This window comes from Ictidomys tridecemlineatus, chromosome 5, assembly GCF_052094955.1.
Source record: "Ictidomys tridecemlineatus isolate mIctTri1 chromosome 5, mIctTri1.hap1, whole genome shotgun sequence".
Taxonomy (NCBI): Eukaryota; Metazoa; Chordata; class Mammalia; order Rodentia; family Sciuridae; genus Ictidomys; species Ictidomys tridecemlineatus.
The window spans coordinates 174,776,640-174,792,379 of NC_135481.1; positions in this window are offsets into that span (position 1 = coordinate 174,776,640).

A 15,740-nucleotide genomic window follows, 5' to 3' on the forward strand; every position below is an offset into this window, starting at 1 on the left:
GGCCCCGGACACTAGAGCCCTGACCACGAACCTGCCCCTGCCTCCCGGGGACCTTGGTGTTCCCATCTGTACAATGGGGTGACGACAGAAGGATGGTGGGTCCAGCCACCTCCAGCCTTCAGCTGCTGGAGTTGGGACGGCTTTGAACAAGAGGCAGGGAGCAGGGAAAGGCATTCTGGAAAGAGAGACCCAGGAGAATAAAGGTCCACAGAAACAAAGTACAGAGCAGGAATTATTAGTGGTAACGAGAGGGTCCGTGGGATGGCACAGGCAGAAGAGAGCATGTGGAGAAGTTATGCGTGTCTAGATTCTTCAGCTACAAGTGAATGAAAGGAAGGGGGGAAAAGAAAATTATTGATTTATCTGAGAAGCCCAGGGCACTGGCTTCAGGCATGGCTGAATCCAGGCGCCGACACGTTGTTGTGAAGGCTCTCTCTCTCCCTCTTTTGATTTTTTCATTAGTTGGTCTCACTCTCAGGCAGGCTGTAATCTCCTGGAAGCAAAGCTGATCACCGCTAGCTCCAGAATCCCACACACAAATTACCCTCCCCAGAGAGGAGCTAAGTGTGGTGGCTCACGTCTGTAGTCCCAGTAACTCAGGAGGCTGAGAAAGGAGGATCACAAATTCAAGGCCAGCCTCGGCAACTTAGATGCTCAGCAACGGAGTGAGACTCTGTCTGGGGAAAGAAAAAAAAAAGGCCCAGAGAGTTCTCTAGCCAGCTGGATTGCCTATGATTGTCATGAGGATGAGACAAGTCAGCAGAGTCTAGACCAAGGCCTGATACACAGTGGGTGCTTAACATCTGCTGCAGCTCCGACACAAACCTTGGCATTATCCTGGATTCTTCTTTCTCTCGTGCCTATCGTTGGGTGTATCAGCAAATCATGTTGGAGATCAAACCCACCCACGACTCCCCATCTCCGCTGATGACAGCCTGCTCCAAGCCGCCATCGTCCCTGTTTTATTTTTTAGATTGACGATTGGAGAAGAGACTGCAGCTCAGGCGTGTGCATGGGCTCCGCGAGCCTCCTGCAGGGAGCAGGCGCTGAGACCTCCACCCAGACCAAGACACCGAGCGTGACAGCCCCCGCCCCAGGGAACACTCCCCTTAGCAGTGTCCCCACAACCTCCAGCCTTGCCCTGCACTGGCTCCCGGCAGGCACCTGAGGTCCCCCTTGGCCCTCTGCGGTCAATTCTGCCAACCCTGAGTCGGCCATTCTCGGCCCTCCCCCCACCCACGTCTCCCATTTCACTTGATGTCAAAGTCAAGGCCCTTACTGGGGCCCGCCAGGTCCTGCACGAGCTGGCACCTCGCCCCTCCCCTTCCTCCCCAGAACCCCCTGCTGCAGCCACCAGGCCCCCTGGGCCTCTCCAGGCCTCAGGCACAGAGGGGAGGCCACTGACCCGAACCACCCTCTGCCCCTCACGGTTCCCTCCGTCCTCCACGCTGGTGCTCAAGTGTCACCTCCCGACATCTGTTTCCACCCAAGACACAGAAACAGAGACTGAGTCTCCCTGCTGCCAGAGAAATGCTCCCCCCCCCCGAAAAAAACAGCAAACAAATGAAAACAGGCAAAATACATGATGAGACCATTTCCAAGACCCTGAGCCTCAGGCAGCAAGGGCTGGTCCTCAGAGATGGGGACAGGCAGGCCCGCCGGTGGCCCAAGTCCGTAGCCTGGAGAGAGTTTCCCGATGCTGGTGCAGGGGGAGCCCTGGAGGAACGGAGGGGCGTCCCCGAGTTGTAGAAATGGAGCTGAGTCCAGGAGAGACAGGAGGAGAGGGTGCGCAGGCAGGGGAGAAGGGGAGAAGGGGGGAAGGGGGGAAGGGGGGAAGGGGGGAAGGGGGGAAGGGGGGAAGGGGGGAAGGGGGGAAGGGGGAAGGGGAGAAGGCCGAGCAGAGATGAAGCTCCAGAATCCAAAGAGAGGCCCCTGGAGAGGAGGCTGAGCCCCGGTTGGAGCTTCTGTGTGACAAACCCACTCTGGGCCCCGGAAAAGCATCTGAGAAGGTTGGACAACTCACCAGCCCTCACCTGGGACCGGAAAAGTGCCAAACAGAAAAAAGAAACTCAAGATTGCTGGGCACAGGGCACAGGGCTCCGGAAGGTCTTGTTCATGCGGGAAATGATCACCCCTGGACGGGCACGCTGCGAGTCCACCAAGGATCCCGCTGTGACTTCACTGCATCTCAGAGGAAAAGGCAAGAAGGTTTACAGTCACATAAAAATACACAACACCCCGCAAGTCCACAGTGTCTGCCTCCAGAGTTGACCAGGCACTCCAAGGAGAAGGGGGATGGTGTGGTGAGGAGGCTGCCCGATCCACGGGACCGACCCAGCAAGAACATTAAAAGAATGACTCAATCATGCCACATAACTCTACGTCCCCAAGGGAGGGAGGGACACAGAAGATAGAAACAGACCCAAACCGGCCAGGCACCATGGTGCACCCTGTCATCCCAGCAGCTCGGGAGGCTGAGGCAGGAGGATGGCGAGTTCAAAGCCAGCCTCAGCAACTTAGCGAGGCCCTAAGCAACTCAGTGAGACCCTGTCTCTAAAGAAAAGACAAAATAGGGCATTGTGAACTCTTACAATACTGGGCAACAGCCGGGAACCAGCTCAAGCTCAGCCCAGGCGCTGAGCCGCGACGCTCAGTAGATGAGGCGTCTTCAACACATTTTCAACCTGATGAGCCTTCTTTAGCTGCCCTGCGTCTACGGGGGTAACTCATCATAAGGGACCGAGGAACATCTGTAGGCAGAAAATGCCTGGAAATAGCATAAAGACCAGGAAGAAAAAAATAACAGGATACTGTTACAAATGTCTTGTATTATAGACTCGAAGTGGTGTAACAGCACCTGGAGATGTACTGTGACAAGTCAGAGATGTGTGTTACAAACCCTAAGGCAACCACCAAAATAAGGAAGAATGACAGCTAAGAGCCAACAGAAGTGGTAAAATGGAATAACAACAAAAAAACCCTCAGTTAATACAAAGAAAAAGGCCAAAAAACAAAGAACAAATGGGACAAATAGAAAACGAATAGCAAAATGATAAGCTTAACTCTAGCCACAGAAATGACCATATTAAGCCAAGTGCAGGTGGTACAAGCCTATAATCCCAGCCACTTGGGAGGCTGAGGCAGGAGGATCACAAGTTTGAGGACAGCCTCAGCAACTCAGGGAGACCCGGTCTGAAATTTAAAATTAAAACAGACTGGGGAGGTAGCTCAGTGGTCAAGTGCCCTTGGGTTCAATCTCTAATACAAAGATATATATATATATATATATATATATATATATATGGAGAGAGAGAGAGAGAGAGAGAGAAACACATTAAATAAAATTGCTCTAAACATGCCAAATTAATAAAGAAAATTTCAGATTAGATTAAGAAAAAAGTCTTGACTCATAAATGTGCTACCTTATTCTTTTAATAAAGCACATTTTAAATACAAAAGTTCAAAGTATAAGGATGGAAAAGATATATCACATTAACAGTAATAAAAAAAAAAAACACTAGATCCAGGCACGGTGACACATGTCTATAATACCAGCCACTCAGGAGGCTGAGGAGGGAGGATCACAAGTTTGAGGCTAGCCTCAGCAACTTAGCAAGATCCTATCCCAAAATAAAAAATTAAAAAGGAGTCAGAAGCTACCTCAGTGATAAAGCATCCCCCAATTCAATCCCCAGTACATAAAGGGGGAAAAAAAGGAACACTAGAGAGGCTAGTTTAATATCAGACAAAGTTGCTTTCAGAGCAAAGAATATTCCCAGGGACAGACAAGGTCATTTCACAGTGCTAAAGAGGTTAATGAATCCAGAGCCTATAGCAATTCTAACTGTGTATGCCTCGATAGCAGGGATCCAAAACACATGAAGCAAAAACTGACAGACCTGCAAGAAGACATAAGTCCACAGTCACTAACCAAAGACCGAATGTCAGTAATTGGAAGAACAAGTAGAGAAAAATCCCTCCCTGCATCGCGCCTGCACACGTTGTTTTCTAACGTGATATTTACTCATTTGCTTTATTTGTACGATGCTGGGAACCGTGTCCGGCACTTAGAAGATTTTCAAAGAATACTTGTCGAATAAAAACATGATTGAAAGGATGTTGGTTGCCATGATTGCAGACAGGGTTCCGGGGCCGCTGTTACTTGAATGAGTGGACACCAGCAAAATCTGTATCTGAGCCCCCACCTTCTAGCGCATAAAGAAGAAAGCAAAGAATGCCAGCATATTTGTGTAGGATGCACAGGATGTAGAATTCTAGACAGTCAAAAGCTCATGATGTTGGATCTTTAGGACGTTTAGAGTCAGAACACCAGCGCCAGGGACCAGGGTTTAGATAAAGAACCTACACTTACGTGCACGGGCTGGGGTGGGTGGGGGATCAGAGCCAAGTGGCCCTTCCCCATATCCCACCTTGGGGTTCTGGGTGCCCCCTACTTTACTATCCAAAGGAGGTGTCCCCTCAGCTAAGCAAGCTCAGCAAGGCCAAAGGACTGAGAAACTACTCACCCAGGGTTTCAGGGGCTGCGGGAATGAGGGAGGAGGTGGGAGGAGAGGGAGGGAAGCTGTATTTCTCCATTTTAATTCAGCTCCTGCTCACAGGGCCCCTTCTGGACTATGGGCTCAGGAGGCATTGTGGTCATGCAAGACTGGAGGCTGTCATTATCAGAGGGAGCCACACTCACTGCCATCTCCTTAGGGATCAGGGCAGAGGCTTGAGGCCTGCCCATCATCCCAGGGACCCTGCCCTGCCACTACAGAACTGGCTGGGGACGAGAGCCCAGGGAGGGGGAGAGAGGATACGCAGGGTCAGAGTGGACCTAGGGCTCCAGGGAAGATAGCCTTCACTGCCCCACCAATGGAACACTCCAGTGAGGGTAGGGGTGGGGGCCACCTAATCCATTGTCCTCTTTTGTCATTATCTGTAGCTCTTCTCACTCCCTGACCCACAGCCTATGTCGTCACCTAGACGGTGAGTCTATGAAGAGAGCCAACAGTTTCTTCTCTGCTCAGAACTGTCCCAGACACCCCCAGGGGCACTGCAGGGCACCCTGCGAAAAACACACCTCCCATCTGTCTTGCTCCTGGACCCAGCCCTGCACACAGGGAAGCTTCACACCCCAGCCATACCCGCCTGGGGAAACCCAGGAAGACCGTGAATTGTCTTCACCCAAACCCTCCGCACCCTGGGGCAGCCGCTTCCCAAAACCCGCAGACTCTTTCACCTGGGCCAAAGCTGTGCCCAGGTTTGGAGCCAGGCTCCACCCCAGCCCTCTGGGCCACGTGCTGGATGGAACTCCAGGGCCTCCTTCCAGGCCCATCCGTTTTCGGTGTCACTGAGCCCATTCAAGGGAAAACCACGGACAATACCAAGAGCCACACCTGGGAGCGCTCACTGTGTCAACCTGGTCTCAGCCAGTCACCACCCGCCGCTGGGCCCAGAGCGGCTCCTGACACCCGGCTCCACAGGTGACCGGTCCCTGGACCCCGTGATGAGTGTCTAAACTCGTCCGGGATTTGCTCCCCATCAGGCGCCTGGCTCTGAACATTGTCTCCACCGCAGGCTCGGTTCTCAGGCTGGGTCCTGCGGGCAAACCCCAGGAGAAACGCACAAAGAGGTGCGGAGCGCAGGGCGAGTTCCCAGGGGCACTCCCCCCAGCCCTGGGAGCCAACGACCAGGTACTGCACCCCTGGGGTGCAGGATGGGAGGCAGGGACTCCGTCTTTTCTGGATCCTGCCGGGACCTTCCTTACACCCCGAATTCCCTACTGCTGCTGGCCTCGCGCCCGCCCCTTCTTAATTATTACCGCACCGTTTAATTGGCCGAGCCCGCGTGTGTGTGCGCGCGCGTGCCTCCTGTGCCGAGGGGTCCCCGTGACACCTGGGGCGGCCGGGTGGAGGGTGCTGGCTCCCTGCCCGAGCGCGCGCCCCTCCCCCCGGGCCGCGGGGCTGGCGCGGCGCAGACAGATGGACGGAGCGCGGGGGCGGGGGCGCGCCGACGGGGTGCGAGACGGCGACGGCGACGCGGCCGGGCCTCGGGCGCCCTGACAAAGGCGGGGCGGGCGCGGGGCGCCTTATCAGCGCGAGCAGACCGGGCGCTGCGGCCCGCGCTCGGGCGCACAAAGACCCGGGCCGGGCGGGGGCCGCGGCCGCGAAGATTAATTGCCCAATCAAGTCGCCGGCGCGGGGCGGGGGCGGGGCCGCGGCCCCGGGGGACGCGGGGCGGCGCATAATGAAGTGTGCAAAAAGTTAATTTGCTCCGCGACTCGCTGCTTGCCACAATCAAAGGCGGGCGGCGGGGAGGCGGGGAGAGGCGAGGGGGCACCCTCCTCCCCGCTCCGGCTTGCCATCCCGAGGCGGGGTGGGGACCCAGGGCTCCCCCAACGCTGGGCGCTGGACCGGCCCCTCTTTCGCCAGCTGTGCGTGTCCCGCAGCTCTGGTCCCTCTAGGAGCGAGGCTCTGCTCTCCAGCAAGCGCGACGGTCGGCGGGTCCGGAGCGCGCCCTCGGTGCCCCAGCACCGCTCCAGGCGGCCTGGGCCCTGCTTTCCCTGTCGCGCTCTCCTTTCACAGCTCCGCAGGAGGAAGTAGGGTCTATGAGCGTCCGTGTCACCAGAGGAACCCGTGGCACGAAGATGCTGAGAAAATGCACCATTGTCGTGAGGCTCTTCTCAGTCCAGAGCCTTGGGTGGAAAATACGCCCGGTGGCAAGTGTCAAAGGTGAAATGGGATGCCAACTGGGAAGATGACATTGTCCAAGCTCCTGGGAGAAGACAGCACCCAAGATCCCAGCGTGGGGGCAGGGAGGAGTGGAGAGGTTATGGGTGAGGGATCTAGAATTGCCTCGCCACCCAGAGGAGGTCCCCATGAGAGAGGAAAGGCTTATCTCTCTGTCTCGCTAGTTTCAGAAGGGACAAGCAGTTCCAATCTCAGCTAATCAACCATCAGACAAAGAACGGGAGGTCAGACGAAAGGGGAAAGGTCACAGGCAAACCAGGGACTCCTCCCCCAGACTTATGAGTGGATGAGTCTTATCTGGGTCAGGGGGAAAGGTGCTTTGTTTGGGTAAGTCGTTTCTCTGGACAGAAGAGGGTAGGGGCACCTCTGACAGCAGATAGCTGGGGATTTCTTAACCATTGCTGCCTTCCAGGAGCGCAGGGCTCAGGTTTACGGCTGTCACAGGTGGGCTGATGGTGCAGGAAGAGACCCAGGCAGCCTGGAACAGCAACTCCACTGAGTGGCTTCAAGTCACTTAACCTCTCTTCTATAAACTGAGAGTAATGGGCTGTTACCAGTGAGAGCAGAGGGGACCAGCTCAACGCTAGGCACGGGGAACAGGGAGGCCCGTGGAACAGGGAGGCCCGTAAAGGTAGCTATGATACTGTTTTTCAAGAGGAAAGGCGCTAGGGCTGGAACTGAGGCTGCGCAGCTTCAGAGATCACAGGTTCCCCACCCCGGGGGACTGCCAGGGTCCAGTCCAGGTTCATGGTTGAACACCAGGCCCATGCCCAACCTGGGTCCCACGTACTGGGCACCCTGGAAAGAAAAAGAGCAAGCTTGCCCTCCCGAAGTGGCAGAGAAAACAGTGCACCAGTCCCAGTGGCCAAGGAGCTCAGCCGAGGTGCCAAGGCCCCCTCCTCCACAGTGGCTCCCAGGCCAGGCTGGCCAGCTTACCCCCTGGCTCTGACTGGTGGCTCCCGAGTCCTTGTTCTCTGACTCACTGCCCAGGCCTGTCTCTGGGCCCTGGCGGGTCCACAGGACTGGCGAGGAAGCCTTTGAGGGTGATGGGAGCCAGGCTTTCAGGCAAGAAGGGTGGGGTTTCAGCCAAACCAAGATTTATGGGCCTGATCCTAATAATGAAAGAAAAAAGAAAAAAGGACGCATGTTCGGCAATGCCCAGGGACCAGGACTGCTGCCCTATTACCAAAAATGTCGTCGCTCTCGACTCTGCAAATTAGCATAAAACATGCTGTTTTGCATTCGTTTGCATCTCATTTGCATGCTAATGACTTGATGCCACAATGCACCCAGTCCCCTAAGAGGCTTCTGGTCTTAGGTTTTCTCCCAGCCTCTGTCCCTTGTCTTGCACAGAGAAAATCAGGAGTTCTCCGTTCTGGGCCAGGCTGGACCACTCACTCTGGACTTATCCTGCCCCTCTCTGAGTCTCAGTTTTCCTCTACGTGAGCTTAAGAGGACAAACTGAGCAGGGGTTTTCAAATTATGCTTCCACAGGCCCTGTGGGGGCTGCAGGCAGAGAGATAGGGGAGCAGGTGGGGCAGGCGCCCCCCTCCCCTTCCATCCCCTCTGAACAGCTGGGGCTCTGAGGAAAATTTCTCTTGAGCAATGCAGAGCTGTGTTTAAAAAAAAAAAAAAAAAAAAGTTTGCAAACAAATGGGTTCAGTTTCTCCGCCGATCCCTTAGTCTTCCCAGTGCAAGATTCTCTAAAGACTCACAATAGCACTGGGCAGGCATTTCATTCATTCAGTCCGCACACAACCCTTGAGATAAGTGCTATTGTTATAGCCCCATTTTATAGATGAGTACACTGAGACACTGAAAGGTCAAGTAATAGCTCAGTTCAACCAGCCACTGTCTAGTAAAGACTCAGACTCGGGCAGCCAGCTCGGGAGTCAGCCCGCCGTCTGTCCAGGTTGACTCTCAGTGTCGCATGAGGAAACTGAGGCCCAGAGAGGGAGAGGGCTCCTCTAAGCCTAGCAGCCGGACCCCATTCCTCCCTAGGTCTCTGCCACCGAGGATGGCTGCCGAAGGGAGAGCTGGGTTCCAAAGCCGGCCCAGCGAGCCTGGGGGGCTCCTTGCTGGTGGCCACCAAGGTCGCCCCTCCTCCCCGGCCGGCCTCTTCCCAGCTGGTGGGCTTCAGGGGGCCGCAGGCTGAGCCCCTCCACCAGGGCAGCCGGCGGGCTGCGCAGCACCAGGTGTGCCCTGTGGAGCCAGCACACAATGGCGGCCGCCACGCAGGTGGAGGCGCCCTCGAGGGGGCCTGGGGAAGGGGGTGGGAGCTGTCCTTCTGCAGAGGCCAGCAACACCAGGTGCTGTGGCCCGCCATGAGGAGTCTGGCTGGGAACCCCCAGATGCAGAGGTGACCGGGCCCCCTGAGGGGTCCTGTGGGGGCTCGCCCTCCCTTCTCCCCATTCATGGCCGTATGTCCCCACGCCCTCCTGCCAGCCACCCCCTGAACCGCCCCTCTCCCCCGCCCCAGCCACCTCGGCCTTCTTCAGCCCCTCCCGGACCCCAAGCTCAGTCCTACCTCCACCTCAGCACCTGCTGTCCCCTCTGCCTGGATCACCCGGCCTGGCCCTCAGCACCTTCCTGGTCTCCACTCGGAGATGCTTCCCTGACCCCCAACTGAAGAAAACGACCGCACCCTCCCCCGTTGCCCTCCCCCGCTGCCCCCCACCCGTTGCCCTCCCCCGTTGCCCCCGCACATTGCCCTTGTTTTCTCAGCAGCTGCTACTGCCCGGAACTTGTTTAGCTACACGTTGCTGCAGGAGGGTCCAGACCCTCTGCCTCTGCGGGAAGGAGAGGGCAGGGCTGCTGCTTGTTGACCTGGTCAGCAGCCGTCGCCCCGTTCACCCTGCCCTAGAATGGGAATCCCAGGGGCTCAGGGATCCACGTTTGTAGGGTTCCCAGGGACTAGCATTGTGCCAGCACACAGTAGGTGCTCAAAAAAAACTTGTCACACGGATGAGCAGTTTGCAAGACTCTGGACTGGGAGTTGGGAGAGCCGAGTCCCTTTCTGGCAATTTCTTTCCCTTCTGGGAAATTCAGCCTCTTCTCTGAAAGGTGAACTCTGCAATTCCTGTCACCTTCGCCAGGACCGTGGAGGGTCAACTGTGGCCCACTCTTACTCATTTCCAGGAAAGACTGATGGCACAGTTGCCAGGAGGCGAAGGGTAGGCAAACTTGGTTCCAATTCGGTCATGGCTACCACCTTGCTGTTCACCTTGGGGAAATCCCTGTCCCTCTCTGAGCCTCCATTTCTCCATTAGCAAAAGGGCGCAGCAGTTGTGAGGACTGCATGAGATGATGGAAGGAACAGTGTTGTCAGAGTGTGGAATGTCACACCTGTGAGTGTCATTTCTTATAAGAAGCCAGAGCAGAGGGCCGTCACAACACGATCCCACCAGCTGGTACTCTGATTCTTTGTCTCCTGAGGGTACCAACCTGATGGGTTTGTTGTTTGCCTGGCACACAGTAGGGCTTTATTCACTGCCTCTGCGGCTGTTCATGTCTGATTATTTGGATTCTCCAACCCAGATGTTCAGAAGACACAGGGAGACGGGGGGGGGGGGGGGGCGGGCAGGGGCACAGCCGAGTTCAGCTTTGGAGGCTGACCAGGGAGGATGAGGCTGGGGAACCCAATGAGGCCAAGAGGGGAGCAAGGGTGAGATCCAGCAGCCCTAGGGACAACCTGAGGATTGAGCCTCCGTCCTGGAGCAGTGGGAACCGCGGGGTGGTTGTAAACAGGGAAGCAAGGGACCTGGTGACACATGTTAGCATGCTCACTCTAGGGCTTGGAGGGGTGTGGGCGCGGCTCAGAGGTACAGCGTGTGCTTAGCCCGCACGAAGCCTGGCTTTAATTCTCAGCGCGCACACACACACACACACACATCAAAATAGCAATTTTAAAAAGCCCCTCCGCTCCCAGATGCCGGTTTGGCTGCTGGTGGTTCAGCCCACGACCCCCTCTCCCTCAGTACCAGAACCCAGGAGCAGCAGGGCGCATGGGCACCCAGAACAGTGACCGCGTTTCCTACCCTCTTTTTCTGGCCAAGAGGATGCAGGCAGAGCACCGCCTTCAATTTCCGGGGGGACCTTCTAGAGAGACCCGCACTTTCTTTGCGTCCTTCTCCTTAGCTGGAACGTGAGCCTGATGACTGGAGAATGAGCAGCCATTCGGGACCATGAGGTGTTGAGGGTGGAACAATAGAACAGAAGGGACCGGGTCCCTGAGGACCAAGGAGCCATGGCACCCACCTGGCACTGCCGGCCTCCAGGCTGCTTCTGAGAAAAGGGAATTGGTGTCTGCCTCTTGGAAGTCACTGTGCTCGCGAGCTGTCTACCACCCTCGGCCAACCCCAGATCCAACAGACCCACGGGGCACAGACGGCCTCAGTGCTCCATGGGCCCCTGTGCACAGGGCAGAGGGTGCTCCTGGGCCTTCCTGTGCCTAGCTGCTGCCAGGCTCTCGGCCCTGACCACCCAGCTCTGCCATCTGAGGGCACGGCCCAGCTCAGCCCCCAGAATTGGCTGGACCCAGCTCTGACAGGCACGGAGGTCCCCAGGGCCTGAGGCCAGGCCTCCTTCTGTGGCCGTGGTGGCAATGGCAGGGTGGACTGCCCGTCCCTGTGGACCCCCTCCAGCCCCTGCCCACCCACCCTGCCCCCTGCACCCAAGGAGCTTCTCAGTGCTCGTTCCTGGTCTCACCAGCTCCACTGCAGCGTCCTCCACGGCCCAAGCCCCTCTGGAGGACGACCGGTCTCTCCGGTCCTCTGGGCCGGTGGGAGGGGACCCCTGCTCGACTCTTCAGAGCTCAGCTTGAAGTCGCACTCATGGGCACAGGTCCCAGCTCCACGTCTCCTGAGCCCTGGACCTCAGGTAGCTTGTTAAGGCACACGGGGACTTAATTCCCTCCTCCATGAAACACAGACGGCGAGAACCACCCCTTCCTGTTGCTGTGGCGCTGAAGGAGTCAGTATGAGGACTCTGGTTACCCTGCTGCATTAACAAACAGCCCCAGACGTGGATTGTGAATGATCGTCTTGTGTTTACGGGTCAGGAACTCACACCGAAGGCACAGGGGTGGCTGCCCTCTGCTCTGTGGTATCTGGGGCCCCAGCTGGGCAGGGCTCAAGGCTGGGGCTAGAATCATCTAGAAGCGTCTTCCCTCCCATGTTTGACTATTGAGACCATGGACCTCAGCACCTCCCGAGGCCTCTCCTTGGGTCCTGGGCGTCCTCCCGGCTGAGTTCCCAGAGGGAGCGTCCCCGGAGACCGGCAGCAGCGGCATGGCCACCAGAAGGCCCAGCAGTGGACTCCTTTCTCCCCTTCTCATCCCTGGAGGCAGTCCGGGAGGAGGCGTGCACCCACCCTCCCAGGGGAGGTGCATCAAGGAATTTGGAGCCATATGTTGAATTTTGTAGTTTTTATTTAATTGAGAAAAGGCCTCACTGTGTTGCCGGGGCCAGTCTTGAACCCAGGGCTTAGGCAATCCTCCCACCAAAGCCTCCTGAGCAGCCGGGGCTAAGGTGTCACCCCCCACGGTCGTATTTTAAAGATGGCTTCAGTCCTGAGTCCTGGCCCGTCTGAGGAATGCACTAAGGAGCTGTTAGAAGCCCAGGGTGACAGCGACTCCCGGGGTCCCTGCAGGTTCCCTCCTGTCCATGTTGAACCAGTCACAGCCGGTGACATAGAGGGGTTACTGGGCCAGGCCCCTGGAACCTGGCACTCCTGCTGAGCCGGGGGGCGGCACCAAAGCCCAGCCAGGACCAGAGCTAATGTGTCTTAATACCGTCCAGGCACCTGGCCAAGCCCTTGCCACGCAGAGGCGGATCCTATCATGATGCCCACTTACTGTGGAGGAGCTAAAGGCTCAGAGAGGCCAAGGGTCTTGCTCAAGGCCACGCAGCTAGGAAGAGGCACAGCCCAGATTTGAACCTAGGCTGTGGGTGGTCAGAGCTGGTCCTCACTCCCCCAGACCAAGCTGGGCAATGGTCCAGCCTGCCAGGTGGAACGGGCTGTCCTGACTGTTTGGTGACAGACAGGGAGGGCTCGTTCTGCTGGACGGAGAGCAGGACCAGGAGGCTTGTCAGCTGGGGAGAGGGGCCAAGGCCTCCGTCTGGAGGGTGGGGGAGGGGAGCGGGGCGAGCCCAGACACAGGGCAGTCCCTGTAGCAGCAGTGAAGCGTCACCACGGGATGAAGATAAAGAAAGCCCTGGTCACGGGAGTCTAGTCTGAGGGTCGGGGAAGGCTCCTGACTGTGTCCCTGGAGCCCCAAACAGGCTGCCACTGCCCCCACCTGGAGCAAGGCTCCGCCTGACAGGGCTCGGCCGTAGGCGGGGAAGGGGGCACCACTCCATGTGACAGCCAGGACCCCACCAGCACCAGGACCCCAGGCAGCCAGACACCCCGGCAGGACGGCTCTGCCTGGAGCCGGAGCCCTGTCTTCTCTGCTCTGCCCCCTCCTGCCCTCCTTCCTCCCTCCTTCCTCCCTCCCTCCTCCCTCCTTCCTCCCTCCTCCCTGCCCTCCTCCCTCCCTCCCTCCTCCCTCCTTCCTCCCTCCTTCCTCCCTGCCCTCCTCCCTGCCCTCCTTCCTCCCTCTTTCCTGCCCTCCTTCCTCCCTCCTCCCTGCCCTCCTCCCTCCCTCCTTCCTCCCTGCCCTCCTTCCTCCCTCCTTCCTGCCCTCCCTCCTTCCTCCTTCCTACCCTCCTTCCTCCCTCCCTCCTCCCTCCTTCCTCCCTCCTTCCTGCCCTCCTCCCTCCCTCCCTCCTCCCTCCCTCCTTCCATCTCTTGCCAAGGCGAGGGAAGGAAACCCATCTGACCCTCATGGCCGTGACCTTCACCACAACATGAAGCAGAGCCCGAGCTGTGGCCAAGCCCGCCCCAGGGTGTTGTGAGCCCACAGTGGCCTTTCGCTCTCCAGGAGTCAGGTGGAGAGGGGGGCTGACTCCTCCCTGAGCAAGGTGGTCCCGACCCCAGGGTCCTTGCCAGGCAGCTTCCCAGAGCACTGGATTGTGTGCTGGGCCGCCACGGGCTACTTGCTGAGCCCCTCTGAGCCTCAGATTTTCGTGGTGGCGACAACTTCAGGTCTGAGGGGTGTGTGAGGCTGGAGGACTGTCCGTGGCACCTGGTCACAGGAGTGCTTCTGCCTGGCCTGGTCCTTCGCTGGCACAGGCCTCTGACCTTTCTCCCAGGCCCGTGGGGCAGAGCCAACTCCCAGCTGCTGCTGGCGAGCGGTTGGGAGGGTGGACAGGCAGGCTGTCGGCCCGGCCACATGCCCAGAGAACCTTCTGTGCCCTGGCTCCCTCGCCAGGCAGGCCCAGCCTAGCGGCCACTTCCTGTGCCCCCGGCAGGACAGGGCTGCGCGCCCCTCCCCTCCTGCATCTCCACTCAGCTGACCACAGCGGCCACCCCTCCCCCCAGGCCCTGGAAACAGAAGTCTCCAATATAAATGCAAATTCGCTGCGGTCCCCAGTCTTGGCTGGCAGCTCCACCAGGCTGGGGACAGGAGCTGACACTGGTCCAGTAGAGATAAGGTGCTTCTGGGCCACCCCGCCCCTGGCCCTGCCCACCCCTCAGCCTGTCACTCCACAGAGACCAGGGGAGGGTGGGGGTCCCAGTGACTTGCTGCCCTTCCTCTTCACTGTCCCAGGAGGCCCCCGGTGGTCTGCAAAGGCCCTCTCTGCCACGGCCGGGAGGGGGCTAGCAGGGACAAGAAGAGGGGATGGGGAGACTCGGCCATCAGCCTGCCCCAGGTGCAGCCACCACAGCCCCCACTTCCTTCCTGCCCCAGCACCCCGACGGGCAGCCTGGAGCCCCGACGGCCCTTCTTGGGGTCTTTTCTCCCTCTGGACGGGGGAATCCCCGGAGACACCCCGCACACCTCCTTGGCCTACAGCCACTTGAACTGTAGGCCAAGTTCAAGTTCAAGTGGGACAGGGCAGTTCCACGGGAAGACGTCTGGGGTATCACCCCGCCATCCCCACGTCCCATCCCACAAGCCGGGATCCTCAACAGGGAGGGAGGAGTCTGGCAGGTGCTTTGTGTGACCCACGCAAGACAGCAGGGGAGGCTTAGGTTCCGGGGTTGGACCGTCCAGTGCCACAGGCCAGGTTTAAATCCAGCACCTCGGCCAGGTACATGCCTGTCATCTCAGCGGCTCGGGAGGCTGAGGCAGGAGGATCGTGAGTTCAAAGTCAGCCTCGGCAACTTAATGAGGCCCTAAACAACTCCGTGAGACCCTGTCTCTAAATAAAATGCCAAACAGGGCTGGAGTGGGACTCCGGGGTCCAGCGCTCCTGAGTTCCATCCCTGGTACCCTATAAAGAAATAAATAAAAATAGATCCAGCCCCTTCCTGCCTCCGGCTCTCGGGTCACCTCTGAGAGAAGTCTCCCTGCGGCCTCATGTGGGCAGCCCCTCCTCTACCTTCAGAGACCACGGGGCCCTTGGGCTTCCTCCCGGTGTCTGTCGTGAGGTGAAATGAGCTCATTCGCTCCTGTCTTCCTGTGGTTTTCTCTGAGCAGACACCACCTATCAGTATCCCCCACCTCGACCCTCTCCGGGGGTCACGACACACCCTTCCTTCAGCCAGTCCAAACTGTTCAGTGACACTGCCGAGGTGGCGCAGCGCAGAGCTGGCCCAGTAGGTGCTCAATAAATGCTCACGGCTGTGGCTACTGTTATCACACAAAGGCTGTGAGGGTCCTGGTCCCAGAGGTCTGACTCCTGACCCTCTGCCACAGAAATCCCAACCCAATTCTGCCCCTTCCCACCATGCTGGCCATGGGGGCCAGGCCCTCGTCCCTCACCTACTGACCCCTGCCCCTGGGTGAATGCTGCCCCTCTGTCTCAGCCTCTGTCTGTAAATGGACGGGGTGATCTGCCGTGGCCCGAAGCCTCACAGAGTCGCTCTGAGTCAGGGAACACAAGGAGGGAAACTCACTTTCTAGCCCCTCAATATGACCCTGTCCCAAGAGGAACTCTGGAT